Below are 17,512 nucleotides of genomic sequence, written 5' to 3' on the forward strand. Positions count from 1 at the left end.
AATTAAAAAAAAAAAAAAAAAAAAGGAAAGCTTGTCACATACAACAACACAGATGAACCTTGAGGACACTATGCTAAGTGAAATAGGCCAGTCACAAAATGACAAATACTGCATGGTTCCACATATATGAAGTAACTAAAACAGTACAACTCACAGACACAGTAAGTAAAATGGTGGTTACCAGGAACTGGAGGGGAAAAGGAAAAGGAAAGCCCATTTATTGTTCAATGGATACAGAGTTTCAATTATGCAAGATGAAAAAAGTTCTAGAGATCTGTTTCAGGATAAATGTAATTACTACTACTGAATTGTACTTTAAAACAATTGAAATGGTAAGTTTTATGTAATTTTTTACAATTAAAAATTAAGAAAAAAGAAGAATTAACTGACAACTGTTAAGAATTAAGAGACTATACAGTTGTAAACTTATATTTTCACATACCAACATGATGCCAGGTATTGTGGTAATCATTTCAAATAAATTATTTCATTTAGCCCTCATGAAAAGAAACAAAAAAATCACTAGAGAGTTTCAATATCAGATCTGAGCAGGGAGAAGAAAGAACCAATAAATCTGAAGTTTTGTCCATTGCAATTATTCAGGCTAAGTAGAAGAAAGAAAAAAATTAATAAAAATAAAAAGATTGAGAGACTTCTGAAAATACAGTCAGGCATTCCAGGAACTTCAGAAGGAAAAGAATGAAAAACAGGCAGAAAGCATACTTGAAAAAATAATGGCCAAAAACTTCTCAAATTTGAAAAAAGACAAGAATTTACACATTGAGGAAGCAAACTGAATTACAAAAAAAAATAAATGGAGATAGCATACCAAGACACATTACATTCAATTTGTCAAAACCCAAAGATAACGTGAAAATCTGTAAAGCACCTTGCATTGTATGCAAGAGACCCACAGTAAGATTAAGAGCCAAGTTCTCACCACAAAGCATGGGGGACAGAAGCGACTGGATAACATTTTGAAAGTGATGAAAGAATACTCAACCAAGAATTCTCTATCCAAGAGAACTATCCTTCAAAAATGAAGGAGAAATTCAGAGATTATAAGATAAAAACAAAAGGAGAAAACAAAACAAAACAAAAAATGAGTTTGTAACTAGTATAACTGCCTTACCAAGAAAATGGTAAGGGGAGTCATTCAGGCACTATATAAAACAAGAATTATAAATCCATGTTAATGGGTATACAATGTATTAAGATATAACCTGTGACAGGAACATAAAGGAAAAGGGGAACAAAATTGTATAGGAGCTGAGTTTCTATACACTACTGAGGCTAAATTTGTATAAATTCTATCTAGATTGTTATAAACTTAGGATTTTCATTATAATCCCTAGGTAAACAAAACGATATTTTAGATACACACATTTTTGTATCCACATTCATCAGGGAAATTAAATTAGTCTGTAATTCTCCTTTTTAGTGGGGTCTTTGTCTGATTTTGGAATCAAGGTAATGCTGGCCTTGTAGAGTGAGTTTGGAAGTCTTCCTTACATTTTTATTTTTTGAACAGTTTCAAAAAACTAATTATTAACTCTTTGAATGTTTGGTAGAATTCCCCTGGGAAGCCATCAGCCCTGGACTCTTTGTTGGGTGATTTTTAATTACTGCTTCAATTTCTTTACTGGTTATGGGTCTGTTCAAATTTTCTATTTCATTCTGTTTCGGTTTTGGTAGTTTAATATGTTTCTAGGAATTTGTCCATTTCTTCCAGATTACCCAATTTGTTGGCATATAATTGCTCATAATATTCTCTTATTATTAGGGCACCTGGGTGGCTCAGTCAGTTAAGCATCCAACTTAGGCTCAGGTCATGATCACACAGTTCGTGGGATCAAGCCCCGTGTAGGGCTCTGTGCTGATGGCTAGCTCAGAGCCTGGAGCCTGCTTCAGATTCTGTATCTCCCTCTCTCTCTGACCCTTCCCTCTTACTGTCTCTCTCTCTCTCAGAAATAAAATAAAACATTAAAAAATATTTTAAAAATATTCTCTTACTATTGTTTGTATTTCTGCAGTGTTGGTTGTGATCTCTCCTCTTTCATTTGTGATTTTATTTACTTGAGTCCTTTTTTAGATACACACATTTAAAAAATTAGAAGAGAATCAAAATGGTATACAAAAAAGTCAATTAAAATAAGTAGGGGCGCGTAGGTGGCTTGGTCAGTTGAGTGTTGACTTCACCTCAGGTCATGGTCTCGCAGTTTGTAAGTTTCAAGCACCTCGTCGGTGCTTACAGGGGCCCTGTAAGGTTGGGGAGCCAGCATTAGCTCCCATTGGTACACTCAATCTTTAATAGTCCTACATTAACACCTCTGCTTCAACCTTATTAATGGTTGATATATTCATCCCATTTCTAATAAACATCGAGCCCTGAAAGGACAAGTCCCTAGGCTCTCCCTTTCTGTCTTGTTAATGATTCTATTCTTTTTAAACATCTTTAATGCCTGTAAGGGAAACTGAAACAGCAAATATGACAAAGTTTTTTGAATAGTTGCTTGGTTTTACAGCATGGTTACACAGGGTACCCATTTAAAAGGGGTGTCCTTGGGCACATAGGTGGCTCAGCTGGTTGAGCGTCTGACTCTTGATTTCGGCTCAGGTCATGATCCCAGGGGGTAGGATTGAGTCCATGTTGGGCTCTATACTGACCCAGTAACTGCAGTATTAGGAATTTATCCAAGGGATACAGGAGTGCTGATTCATAGAGGGACATGCACCCCAATGTTTATAGCAGCACTATCAACAATACCCAAATTATGGAAAGAGTCCAAATGTCCATCAACTGATGAATAGATAAAGAAGAGTGCTACATATATACAATGGAATACTACTTGGGCAATGAGAAAGAATGAAATCATGCCATTTGCAACAACATAGATGGAACTGGAGGGTAGTATGCTGAGTGAAATAAGTCAGTCAGAGAAAGAGATATCATATGTTTTCACTCATAAGTGGAATCTGAAAACTTAACAGAAGATCATGGGGGAAGTGAAAGGGGAAAAAAGCTTCAAACAGAGAGAGGGGCAAACCATAAGAGACTCTTAAATACAGAGAACAAACTGAGGGTTGATGGGGAGAGGGGGTAGGGAGGGAGGGGAAATGGGTGATGGGCATTGAGGAGGGTACTTGTTGGGATGAGCACTAGGTGTTGTATGTAAGTGATGAATCAAGGGAATCTACTCCCTAAGCCAAAAGCACACTGTGTACATTGTATGTTAACCAACTTTACAATAAATTGTATTTAAAAACAAACAGATTCTTTTTCCCCCACTCTCTCTTCCTGGCTCACTTTTTGATACACACACTCTGTCTCTCTCAAATAAAAAGAAATAAAAAATTTAAAAAGATAAAAGGGGCCTCCTTAATCACAGCAATTACCGTGATCTGCTTAAGGGGCATATTCCATAGATGACTATCCCAGTGACCATAAAGCCAGTCCAGCATGGCTTGCTGTAGGGTTTAGAGCCACTTTATGTGGGGCTTTCCACTGCATGTTTATAGAAGATACTTTCTCTTCTCAAGAAACAAACTTTACAGCAGCTTTTATTCAGTCCACCAGGCTACCCGTTCCCTTGAAAATAACCCACTGAATATAGCCATCTGTGACTGTTACACAGTGAGCTGTGCATCCTACGTCAACCAAACATGCTCTTCCAGTTTGTAGCATTCAAAACCAAAGATGTTGACCCTAAATTAGTTACTCTCACAATCCATTTCAGTAAAAGTTCTTCAAGAAGCTGATGATACACGCATCCACAATATGAGACAACTCCTTGGCACTATAACCCCTTGGTTATAGTTTCTTGGTTTTGCCCTCCCTCCAACTGGACTATCTTCCTGGTAACCAGAGGTCATAACAATACTGTCTGTTGTCCTAGAATAATCTTTCCCATTGCAGGTGGCTTTAGGATTATTTGGCTGTAGTTCAGACTGACTGAAATCTAAGCTTGGCTCAGCATCAGAACCAGCTCCAGAACTCTATATTACTTTCATTTTAGTTATACATATAACAATAATCAAGGAGTTGTATTTTTAGTTGGTATCTCATGTATATATCCAGTGAGCCATCTCATTGTGAGCTGAATCTACCATCATTTCTAAATTCCATCCCATACCTTTTGCCTTTAATAATGGATCTCAGGATAGCTGCACTTTCATATTATGAGTGAATATACAGCAATCCAAAGATTAAAAATTCCTCACCCTTTTGCCCCTCCATCCTTTCTCTTCTCAAACCACCTGTTTCAGTGAGTCAGGGTTGATATAGCAAATTTCACTTTTTATGACACAGACTGCAGTGACTTTTCATGCTAACTATCCAGAGTTAAAATAAACTCCAAAGGTGAAATGTAGAGTCTTCCAAAGACTGACCTTACTTCAGATACCACCGGCTAAAATTCAGGGGTTACTAGGCCCTAAACAAACCCAGAAGTTCCCACTACTCCCTCCTTTGGGCTCAATAATTCACTAGAACGACTAACAGAACTCAGGAATGCAATATAGTTTACAATTACAATTTTATTACAGCAAAAAGTATATTAACCATGACCTGCTAAAAGAAGAGACACAGGGCAAGGTGTGGGATAACCCCAAATGCAAAGCTTCTGTATTCTCTCTCTGTGGACAAAATAGGTTGCTACCTTGGTATAGTGATGAGTAGCAATATGCACAGAGTATTGTTAACTAGGGATGCTCATCTGTGATTGAGTGTCCAGTGATGTTATTGGAGTATCCTTACATAGGCAACTGATCAAACCATTTGCTATATACTGAACTCAATCTCCATCCCACTTCCTCTGTTCCCCAGAGGTCAGACTAATATCACATGGCTCAATGCCCTAACTCTATAATCACAGGTTTGGTTGTTCTTTCTCCCCATCCTGAGTCATCTCATTAGCATTAACTACTACGGCCAGTGTGAACAAACACACTCCTGTCACTTGAGAAATTCCAGAGGTTTTTTTTTTTAATGTTTTATTTATTTCTGAGAGAGAGACAGTATGAACAGGGGAGGGTCAGAGAGAAGGAGACACAGAATCGGAAACAAGCTCCAGGCTCTGAGCTGTCAGCAAAAGCCTGACGCAGGGCTCCAACCCACAAACCAAGAGATCATGACCTGAGCTGAAGTCGGACGCTTAGCCAACTGAGCCACCCAGGCGCCCGATTTTTTTAACTATAATATGAATACAATATAATTTGGAATTTATTAAAACTTTTGCTATGTGAAAAGACACTTTTAAGAGAATGAAAAGACAAGGCACAGACTAGGAGAAAATATTTGTACAACACATAACTAATAAAAGATTTATATCCAATATATACAGAGAACACTTAAAACTCAATAAGAAAATAAATAAATTAAAAAATGAGCAACAGATCTAAACTGACATTTCACCAAATATATATAGATGACAAATAAGCATATGAAAAGATATTCAGTATTATTTGTCGTTAGGGAATTGCAAATTTAAAACAATACCAACTGGATGGTTCAGTCGGGTTAGCATCCAACTTTAGCTCAGGTCACGATCTCACAATTTGTGAGTCTGAGTCCTGCATCAGGCTCTGTGCCGACAGCTTGGAGGCCAGAGCCTGCTTCAGATTCTGTTTCTCCCTCTCTCTCTCTTTCTGCTCCTCCTCTGCCTGTATTGTCTCTCTATCTCAAAAAGTATACATTATACATACATAAAGTATACATTAAAAAATAATAAATAATAAATAAATAGATAAATAAATAAATAAATAAGATACCACTGTACACCTATGAAAATTCCTAAAATCCAAAACACTGACTAACTGCTGGTGAGAACAAAGAGCAACTGGAACTCTCACTCACTGCTAGTGGGGATATAAAATTGTACAGTTACTTTTTAAAACAGTTTAGCAGTTTCCTACAAGGCTAAACATAACCTTATCATATGATCAAGCAACTGTACTCTTTGGTATTTTCCCAATTAAAAAAAAAATCCGTCCACAGAAATACCTGCATGTGGTTATTTATGGCAGCTTTATTGATAATGGCCCCAAACTGGAAGCAATCAAGATTTCCTTTGATAAATGAATGGATAAACAAACTGTGGTACATCCATGCAATGTAATATTATTTATCAACTTAAAAAATGAGGTATCAAGTCACGAAAAGACATGGATGAATCTCTAATGCATACTGCTAAATGAAAGAAGCCAGTATGAAAAAGCTATACACTGTATGATTTCAATTATATGACATTCTTTAAAAGGGAAAACTATAGAGCTAGATTAGTGTTTGCCAGGGGGTCAATGAGGAGAGGGAAAAATAGATGAAGTGTAGGGAATATTTTTAGGATGGTGAAACTATTCTTTATGATACTGTAATGGTGAACACAAAGCATAAGTGTGTCAAAATCCACTGAATTACAGCACAAGGAGTAAACCTTAATGTATGCAAATTTAAAAATATATTTTAGAAAGTCAGGGTCCCTGGAGGGAGTGCAGAATGTGACAAAAGTCTAAATATATAGTCTAAATATATTACAAGTGCATGAAACAACCTCACTGAAGGGGATGAGTGGTATAAGGTGCTGACCTAAATAACTTACTTCAGAAATCAAAGGAGTCTAAGACTAAAGGCTAAGAAATTGTATAAGCACTAGCTGACAAAGGTGTTTCCAACAGGAGTACAAAGTAATAATTCTGAAAGGACTATACATGTATACTGGAACTGAACAATTACATAGGTGGATGGCTGATGGTAAGCAGCTTTCTCCCTGCTGGGAGTGGAGGGTTACAAACAAACAAGGGGAAGAAGCAAGAATGGTGCACAAGGTAATGGGATAGAATTGGACATATCAATTTGTAAACTCATATTTAGTTCAAAATACAAATGGTAACATACAGAAATATTTATAGATAGATGTATATACATAGGTTAGCACACACACACATACATATCTCCTTCTCTTTAAGCTGATAAAATCCAGAACTAAAACCTGGCTGCCACACACCTCACATGCAAATTTGGGTTTCTAATACAATCCTCCAATTAGAAACTAAGGCTCTTTGGAGAAAGGGTTGATTCTAAGACGAAGGCAGGAAATATACGAGATGAGGTTGGGCATCTTGTAGTGCCAGAAAGTTTTAAAAGAAAAAAAAGGTACTCAAAAACAAAATAACAAAAAACATAATGATAGGGGGGTGAACTAGAACCAAAGGTATAAAACATGTAAGTCCACACCGATATAATGAAATGACTGAATAAATAAATACACGAGGAAGAAAAGACAAATCACTTTCTATCTTGCAATAGAAATCCAAATACTTTATATAGACATACTGCACTCATATGGATGTAGAGCATAACTAGCTCTCCTAAAGTGTGGACTGCCCAAAGTGATGTTTCCCGAAGACTACACTATGGAGAGGAGAAGAAAAGAACAACTTTACTTTGGAGAAACCTGAAAAATACTATCTCAAGCCAAGTGATCATGGTCAACAGCAACAAAGGCAAGTCATATTGATGGTATGCATCTTTGCTACGATGTGATGAGAATGCACTTTAACTCCGTGGTCTTTTGTCCAAAAACGTTATTTCCCCAGTCTAAGCATAAGAAAAACATGAGACAAATCCCAGTTGGTAAACATTCTACATAATATCTGCCTTGTAGTATTCCTCAAAACTGTCAAGGCCATCAAAAACAAGGGAAGTCTGAGACACTGTCACAACCAAGAGGAATCTAAGGAGACATGACTGCTAACTGTAATACAGTATCCTAGATGGAATTCTAGAACAGGGGATAAAAGGGGGGGGGGGACAGAATATCTAATATGGACTCTAAGTAATAAGACAGCAATATTAGCTCATTAACGTGACGAATATACTATATTAATGTAATATGCTACTAAAAGAAGAAACTGAATGTAGGGTACACAGGAACTCTTTATATTATCTTTCCAACAATTCTGCAAATCTAAAACTCAAGTTTGCCAAAGACTGGGACTGTAAATGAGAACATTTACTGGATCTTAATCATAAGAAAGAACTGCTCATTTTTTAGAGGAAGAATAATGAAATTTAGCTGTGTCTTAACAAGAATCCTTATCTATTAGTAAAACATTCAGAAATAACTAATTAGTAAGAATACAGAAATATCTACATATAAATGTGCAACTATACACTTATATTAATATCATTTTATATTATATCACATAAATCACATAAATCATGATGATAAGACCCACTTAATTTAATCCCACTTGGAGGAGAGGAGCAGATGAATAGGGTTATAAATGGAAAAAGGCCATGATTTTGATCAGATTTTAAGTTGAATAACTGATATAGTAAGCCCCCTTACTCTTCTCACCAGGTTCGAATAGGTCTGAAATTTCCTATAAAAAATTAAGTAATTGCCTGATCTAAAAACAGAAAGGGCCAGGGGTGCCTTGGTGGTTCAGTCAATTAAACATCTGATTCTTATTTTCAGCTCAGGACATGATCTCATGGTTGGTGAATTTGAGCCCTGTGTCGGCTCTGAGCTGACAGCATGGTGGCTACTTGGGATTCTCTCTCTCCTTCTCTCTCTTCCTCTCCCTATCTCTCAAAATAAATAAATAAACATACGAAAATAAGGGGGGGGGCAGAAAACAGACTCCAGGAAAATAAAAAAGGTTAAAAACAATAAAAGAATGAACAGAAATAGAAAAGAGAGAAAAGAAGCTCATAAGCTCATGTGACATATAATAACCAACTATTAGAAGTTCTAGGAAAAGGGCCCAGAAACAATGGAGAGAATAAAATAATAAAAAAAGAAAATTTCCAGATTTGAAAAGGATAATGGATCAAACTCATTTAAGAATGCTTCAAAAATTCTTGTTTATAATTATTATCTTGTAGAGACCGAAAACATATTTAATGAGTGAAAATAAATAAATCCAGACTAACATTCTGCTCCACTTTTTCTTTTTAATGTTTATTTATTTTTGAGAGAGAGACAGAGAAACAGAGTACAAGCAGGGGAGAGGCAGAAAGAGGGAGACACAGAATCTGAAGCGGGCTCTAGGCTCCAAGACTGTTAGCACAGAGCCTGACATAACCTGAGTCAAAGTTAGACGCTCAACTGACTGAACCACCCAGGCACCTCTACCCCCATAACTTGTAATCAGTGTTCTTCCTGGTCTCTTACTCCCATCATGACGCAGAAAAATCACTGCTCAGAGAAATTTCAGATGTAGTTTTGCTACAAGACTCTTCCTGAAATAAAGGCTAAGGCAGTTAGTCTAACTGTAAAGAAAACTCAAATGGCCAGATGTGATCAGAGTGATCAAGTTTAAATAAGCTTATAAAATATCCCTACAATACAACCATTTTACAGAAGAAATTTCCTTCGCGTATCAGGCGAACTTGATAACCACTACACTACGTAAACTCCCTAAGAAGAAATTTCCTTCGTATAGAGCTGGTTCCCAGACCAAGAGAACAGAACAATCGGGCTCTATTAACATGTCTACATGAATTATTTACAAAGAATACCCTATGCTTAAATAAATAACTGTTCATCATTGTATTCTCTGTGAATTATGTAAATAAAAAGAGAAGATTTCAACTATAGATTTCAACTATTTCTGCGGTTTCTCTTTTGCTCTCAAGAAATTATTATGTTAGATTTTATTCCATTCTTCCCAGGAACAAACATAAACATATCTTAATACCCAGGAACACCTTAAAAAGATAAACACATTTATAAGTGCCCAAATCTAAGAGCTCCAGAGGAAGAAAGAACTACTCATTGTTTTATTCTGGGATCTCCATAATGAAATTATGATTTCTCACAACATACCTGAAGAATTCTACTGCAATAAAAATAGGAATTCCAGAAAATGAAGTATTTTCCTGATAAAGATATGCCTGGAATACCTGTGAATACATTAGGTTACACGGCAAAAGAGGAATTAAGGTTGCAAGGGGAATTATGACTGCCAATCAGCTGACCTTAAAATAGGGATTTTATCCTGGATTATCTAGGTGGGTCCAATGTAATCACTCTTTAGAGTGCAAGAGAGAGGCGGGAGAGAGGCAGAGGAAGAATCATTAAAGAGATGGAAGAGGGGGGGACATGATTCAAAGGCAGCTGCTTGAAACTGGAAAAGGTAAAGAAATGGATTCCTCCCCTAGAGCCTCCAAAATGAATGCAGCCCTGCTGACACCTTGATTTTATCCCACTGAGACCTGTGTCTGACTTCTAACCTACAGAACTATAATAAACGTGTGATGTTTTAAGACACTAGGTTTGAGCTAATTTGTTACAACAGCAAAAGAAAATACAGTACACTGTTTCTTTAAATTCTGCAATTAGACATATTTGTTTCTTCTGTTTTAAATCCAACCCTATTCCTATTGCCTGCAAACTTTATGGTTTAATGTGTTCTCTCCTTTCTGTAGTACTTCCCAGTGGGCTCAAAGAGAGAAAGGCCAACACATAAGCACATTAGCAGCTGAAAAGCAAAGAGAGAAGAGTCAGTGTGTCATCTTGTATGGAACTTCCAGTCGATGTAGGTAAACTCCCTCTGCCCTGCCAGCCTTGTAATATGCTACGGACTTCAGCAAAAAGTCCAAGTCAAGTTCTGCTTGACTTGGCTTAAGCCTTTTTAAAATTTACTTTAGCCTTTACAGATTTCAGATGAATAATTTTAGCCACATTGGGTATAAGGGTTAGTGGCAGATTTCAGTTAACATGTAGGTTTGTTCAAAGTTTAGCTGAGCTACTCCATCATATTGCTGCCTCAGCATACGTTTTTTGGCTAAAGTGCCTAAGAGGACCTTAAATTGACACTAATCCCTTGTGCAAGTATAATAAGCCCTAGATGACAGCCCCCAGTTACAAGCAAATGCAAGTTCCTTGCCTTTCAATACCTCCTCCATGTGGCTTACCAAAACCGCTGTGAAGCTTACCAAAACACTTGCTCTTTAAGATCTGACTGGATATCCACCTTAGCCCAGGAACCCCAAAGCACTCCACCTACAGACCCTATAAAGACACGCCTAGATCATCACTCTTTCTGTCTGTATCCTGCCTTTAACCTTCCTATGTGGCCCCTCGGGAAGGGGATATACTTCTTTCAAGGCCTGTGAGTAGTAAACTTCTCTATCTCTGCTCACTACCCAGCACCCTGCGGGTTCTACTTAACAAATGTTGATTTAACAAAATCATAACAATGTTTAATGAACTGAAATGTCAAATGCATTGGTGACTTAGTGTCATACCCTTGTTGGATGATGGGAAAATGAATGTATTTAAATGGCCCCAAATCCTTCAGTATTCTGAATTTCCTTCTTTGAGATTCAATTTTTCCTTTTTTTTTTTTTAAATTTCTGAGAGAGAGACAGACAGACAAACAGACAGACAGCGTGAGCAGGGGAGGGTCAGAGAGAGAGGGAGACATAGAATCGGAAACAGCCTCCAGGCTCTGAGATGGCTGTCAGCACAGAGCCCGACGCGGGGCTCGAACTCAAGAACTGTGAGATCATGACCTGAGCTGAAGTTGGACACTTAACCGACTGAGCCACCCAGGCGGCCCTCAATTTTCCTTCCTTAGACCAGTTCATTTCCAGTGCATCAGTGAGTGCCCATTATGGCTGAGCATCAGACTTAACTGCATAATACATCAAATGGAGTTTATTATGCTGTTTCCTACGCCTAAAATGAATGTTCATCCTCTCTTTTCCTTGGCCAATTGGTTAACTCTGTATTCATTTTTCAAAACAACTCAGATGTCACTTCCTCTTCGAAATCTTCTGAACACACACACACACACACACACAGTTAAACCTCCTTTCTGCATTATTTTGAGACCACATGTATACTAACTATAACATGCATAAAATTACATTATGATAATTTATTTATAGTATATCTGCCAACCATACTAGACTTTGTATTCATCAAGGACAAAGACAGCTTTATCCACATCAGTATTTTCCACACTTAACAGGCCGGGGACATAATAGAAGCTAAATAAATGATTACTAAATTAAACTTCATATTATAACAGTCTATACCAAAAAATATAGTGAAGAAAAATATTATGCTTAAAGGGTCACCAGTTATATTTGATAAATTTAAACTTTTTTCATACACAAATGTTATATTAACAGGCCAAAAGAACCTATACTATCAAATGCATGTAGAAAATTCACTAGTTTGGCAAAAAAAAATAATTAAGAAAAATTTAGTTTCCTCATCTCATTTTGTCCCCTTATCTATAAAAAAGGAAACAAGACAAAACAAAAAAAATAACGGAGTTGGATTAGATCCTTCTATGTGTTCAAGTTCTAGATTCTGTATCACAGCATAGGTGAATGTATCAATATCAGTTTGAGATTTTCATTTACCTATATTAAGACGGTCTCAACTTTCTGTAAGCTGTCCCTCCACTATGACATCCATGCTAAGGTCACATTTTTAGTTACCTGCAGCTTGCTATTATGACACGTGGTACCTTAGAAACTTACTTTGTAAATAGGTTATGTCACAATGTAAATGGAAAAGTTGTGAATAGTATTAAACGGTAACTTTAGGTTTTTCTGTTTATCTCAAAATAAACAACATGTCCTCACAACACGCATTTCAACAAGTATATAATGGGCCTTTACTTAGTGCCAGAAACCTAAATGAGAGAGATAATGAAATATCAAGTATATTCAAAATAAGTAGTAGTAGATTAAAAGCAACCAGACAGGGGGGTCTAGGTGGCTCCGTTGGTAAAGCGTCTGACTCTTTATTTGCGCTCAGGATGTGATCTCATGGTCGAGATCAAGCCCCATATTGGGCCCTGTGCTGAGCGTGGAGCCTGCTTGGGATTCTCTCCCTCTCTATCTGCCCCTCCCCCACATGCACGAAAACATGTGTGTGAGTGCTCTCATTGCTCTCTAAATAAACAAATAAATAAATATTAAGGAAAGAAAGGCAACCAGACAGACCAGTATAAGATGACAACACTCCACAAAGGAGTTTAGATTTGACACTACAAGGAATGGGAAAAACAACAGGCAACACTGACTCAATCCAGCAATTTAGGATGATTTTGGCAGAAGGAACAGAACCAACAATGTCAGTCATAACTTCTTTCTTTTTTTAATTTTTTTAGTTTTTTTAATGTTTATTTTTGAGAGAGACAGACAGAGCATGAGCAGGGGAGGGGCAGAGAGAGAGAGAGAGCGAGAGAGAGAGAGAGAGAGACAGAATCTGAAGCAGGCTCCAGGCTCAGCTGTCAACACAGAGCCTGACACTGGGCTCAACCTACAAGCCATGAAATCATGACCCGCCGAAGTCAGAGGCTCAATTGACTGAGCCACACTGAGGCGCCCCTCAGTCATAACTTGTAGAAGGAGGTGACACTTTTCTCCCCTACAGTCAACAAATAATGGAATTTTGCCAAGTTTACCCTCTAAACATGTTTTCAAAATCACCCATACCTCTAGGTCCCTACTTTGACACCACTTTAGCCCAAGCCACCAGCACCCTTCGGGAACAGTGGTAGCTTCCAGCATCTTGCCTAGCTCCTTTTTAATTCTATCTTCATACAGAGCATTTTTTAAACATAAATTGAATAATGTCCCTTTCAGGCTTCAAATCCTCCAACAGGTCCCCTTCAATTTTTAAGAAAAAGATCCAAATCCTGTGAACTCCATAATAGCTCTGTATTTATAGCCTCCTCTCCTGCCACTCCACCCTTCTGTGTCAGTGCTCAAGCTATACTAGCCTTCTCTTGGTTCCTCAAATATTCCATAATCCCTTCCTGCCTTAAGGACTTCCCATATACTGTTTACTAAAACACGTAACATTCTTCAACTACATATATTCTTTTTACTCTAGGCCAACTTAGCTTAGATATCATTTCCAAAAAATGCCTTACCTAACACCCACACTACATCAGGTTTTCTAATAACATATTTTCATACCTAGTAATTCTTCTCTGAAGCACTTTCCCTTCTTATTAACTGAAGACAGTTAATGAGTTAGCTAAGTATTTGAATTACATCTGCCTCATTAGGACACAAACACCACTAAAACAAAAGCTGTAGCTGCCCTGATCAATGTATCCTCAATATCTTGCACATAACAGTCACTCAAATATATTGAATGGATTAATAGATGACTGGGGTCAGAGAAAGAATGTACTAGGAATGACAACAAAAAGAAAAGTGAATGCCTAAAGAGTTTACATAGACTTACATTTAGCTTGAAAAATTAACTTCTGAATCTTTAAAATTATTTTTGTGTTATAATACAAGAGTCAGCAAACTTTCTTTAAAGATGAAATAGTAAATATTTTACTTCGTGGGCAAATATAGTCTCTGTTGCAACTATTCAATCCTGCCACAGCAGCACGAAAGCAGTTATAGACTATATATAAATTAAAGGGCATGGCTGTGTTCCAATAAAACTTTATTGACAAAACACGTTGGCAGCCTGCGGGCTACAGCTTGCTGGGTCTTAATAATATATCCCTCCAAAAGAGGAGGCAGAAATTAAACAATGCAAAAAATGAAACTGTTCTCTTTTCATTTGAAACTCATAAAGAAGTTTTTCTTGAAATGCCATACATATCTCCCCAAACTCTGAACTCAAAATGGGTTAGCATGTATTAATTAAGAGCAAACATGGAATCTTCCTATAATGGTCAGAATTGGGGCACCTGGGTGGCTCAGTCGATTAAGCATCTGACTTCGGCTCAGGTCATGATCTCACGGTTCGTAGGTTCGAGCCCCGTCTTGGGCTCTGTGCTGACAGCTAGCTCAGAGCCTGGTCTGTGTCTCCCTCTTTCTCTGACCCTCCCCCGCTCATGCTGTCTCTTTCTCAGAAATAAATAAAACATAAAAAAAATTTTTTAATGGTCAGAATTAAGTATATCTCCTCTCTTAATCTGGATCATGAGTTTCTGCTGAAGCAGCAACTGTCTCTTTACTCACACATATTTTTGAGTAACTAAAGTACATATGCACACAGTGGAAAGTTAAAACACATGCTGAACGAATGATCCAACCATTTATTAGCCTTTTCCCCTTTCATTCTTCTAGTCTACTATAGTTTGATGCAGAGATAAGAGGAGAAGCAATCTGAATGTCCTGATTTTCAAAAAAGGTATTCTCCATTAAGACTGGTATGCTAGGCCAACCTGTGCATGGATGCTCTCTTCATATTACTTGGGTTCTAATTCCCCATGTTCTCTGTCCCTCCATATGTGCGCCTTTGTTACTTTGCTCAGTCTCTGACTCCTCATGCCTCACTCCTCCACCCCCAATCCTACTTGCCAATTTGAAGGAATAGTTATGAAGATGCTCTTGGACATCTTAATCTCAAAAATACAGGTGCAGTATAAACATTCCCAGACCTGTGCATGTATCTGTTGTATTATTAAAGTGAATGGAAAAAAATTCATAAAAATCATGACAAATGCTTCTATTTAAATTTTTGAAAGAGAGAAAGAGAGCGAGCGAGAGAGAGAGACAGAGAGCAAGAGGGAGAGCGAGCACACAAGCAGGGAAGGAGCAGAGAGGGAGGGAGACAAAGAATCCAAAGCAGGCTCCACAGTGTCAGTGCAGAGCCCAACGTAGGGCTTGAACTCTTGAACTGTGAGATCGTGACCTGAGCCAAAGTTGGACGCTTAACCAACTGAGCCACCCAAGAGCCCCCAGAATGCTGCTTTTTGTAGTAAATCTTATGGTTATTGTTCTTTAAAAGAATCTCATTAAGGACGTTAGGCATTCTGGGGGCACCTGGGTGACTCAGTTGGTTAAGCGTCCAACTTCAGCTCAGGTCATGATCTCACAGTTCATGGGTTCGAGCCCCATGTCAGGCTCTGTGCTAACAGCTAGCTCAGAGCCTGGAGCCTGTTTCTGATTCTGTATGTCCCTCTTTCTCTCTGACCCTCCCCTGCTCATGCTCTCTCTCTCTCTCTCAGAAATAAATAAAGCATTTAAAAAATTTTTTTAAAAAAAGAATGTTAGGCATTCTGATTTTTATTGTTTTGTAATCAAATTCAGACTTTAATGAAAAACAGATTTATAAATATATAGGTGCATTATTTTTTTTCTTATTGTTGAAACAAATTACCAAAAAACTTAACAGCTTAAAAACAATACAAACTTATCTAATTACAACAGCCAAGATATGGAAACAACTCTAGTGTCCATCCATAGATGAATGGATTAAGATGTGATATATATTAGCCATAAAAAAGGATGAAGTCTTGCCATTTGCAACAACATGGATGGAACTAGTGGGTATAGTATAGTACTAAGTGAAATAAGTCAGAGAAAGACAAGTATCATATGGTTTCACTCATGTGATATTTAAGAAACAAAATGAATGAACAAAGAAAAAAAGAGACAAATTTAAAAAACAGACTTTTAAATACAGAGAACAAATTGGTGGTTGCCAGAGGAACGGTGGATAGGGGAATGGGTGAAACAGATAAAGGGAATTAAGAGTACATTTACCTTGATGAGCACTGAGCAATGTATAAAATTGCTGAACCATTGTATTGCACACCTGAAACAACACTATGCTAATTATCCTTCAATAAAACATATATATATATATATAAAATGATGAATAAAAAGATACGGTCATTCAGTAAACAAAGATAACTTTGAATCAGGAATGTGTCAGAGTCCTCAATACTACCCCCAGGCTACATGATTCATGAGGATTCACAGGACATAGCATATAGTCATATTCACAGCTAAGATGTGTTCTAGAAAAAGGACGCAATACAAAAGAAGTAAACACAGGACAAAGTTGAAGGAAAAAGTCCTCTCTCCCAGGGGAGCCACACAGGATGTGCTTAATTTCTCAATGCCTACAAGTCGTGACAACAAATTAAAAGTGTTGTCTAGGGGTGCCTGGGTGGCTCAGTTGGCTAAGCGTCCAACTCCTGATTTCAGCTCAGGTCATGATCTCTTGGTTCATGAGTTCAAGGACTCATGAGAGTTCAGCTCTGCGTGATAGCACAGAGCTTGCCTGTGATTCTCTCCCCCTCCACCACCATCTCTATGACCCCCCCCACTTGTGTGCCCTCTCTCTCTCTCAAAATAAATTAAATAAATAAATAGATAAATAGATAAATAAATAAATAAATGTGTTGTCTATTATGAATGTTCCTAAGAAATGAGATGATTTAAATTGGAAGTTGGTCACATGGGCATCCTCTGCCCAGCACATATCACAACTCCAGAATCTCTGAAGAAAAGCAAGTGTTCTGTATAAACTACATTATTTGTATAAACACTTCAGGTATCATGAGCCACTCTTATTTAGGGGAAAATTTATATCACTGTAGGGAACTGTTTGAGGAAAGGGCCAGCTTTTCTACGGATAGGCAGTATTAGGGCTACAATGTCAACTTTTTCCTTTTTTTTTTTTTTTTTTTAACATTTATTTCTTTTTGAGAGAGAGAGAGCGCGCACATGAGTTGGGGAGGAGCAGGGAGAGGGAAATAGAGGATCCAAAGCAGGCTC

General features: G+C 37.5%; 1 protein-coding gene across 4 annotated transcripts in view; it reads right to left on the reverse strand.

The window, feature by feature from the left end:
- Nucleotides 1–17,512, reverse strand: part of CCSER2 (coiled-coil serine rich protein 2) — a 168,305-nt gene that overhangs the window by 96,302 nt on the left and 54,491 nt on the right. Inside the window, exons 1-2 of one of the 4 annotated variants that reach the window (XM_039218068.1) lie at nt 11,589–11,593; nt 70–73 (exon numbers count right to left, since the gene is read on the reverse strand). The exons of 2 other annotated variants lie outside the window; for them this stretch is intronic. The gene's annotated coding sequence lies outside the window, so the exon portion shown is untranslated. Of the gene's footprint in view, nt 1–69; nt 74–11,588; nt 11,594–12,382; nt 12,436–17,512 lie in introns of those variants that run through there. One more of the 4 variants, XM_039218066.1, reaches the window with a different exon arrangement.

The sequence above is a fragment of the Hyaena hyaena genome, unplaced genomic scaffold, assembly GCF_003009895.1.
Source record: "Hyaena hyaena isolate Hyena2069 unplaced genomic scaffold, ASM300989v1 scaffold_734, whole genome shotgun sequence".
NCBI lineage: Eukaryota > Metazoa > Chordata > Mammalia > Carnivora > Hyaenidae > Hyaena > Hyaena hyaena.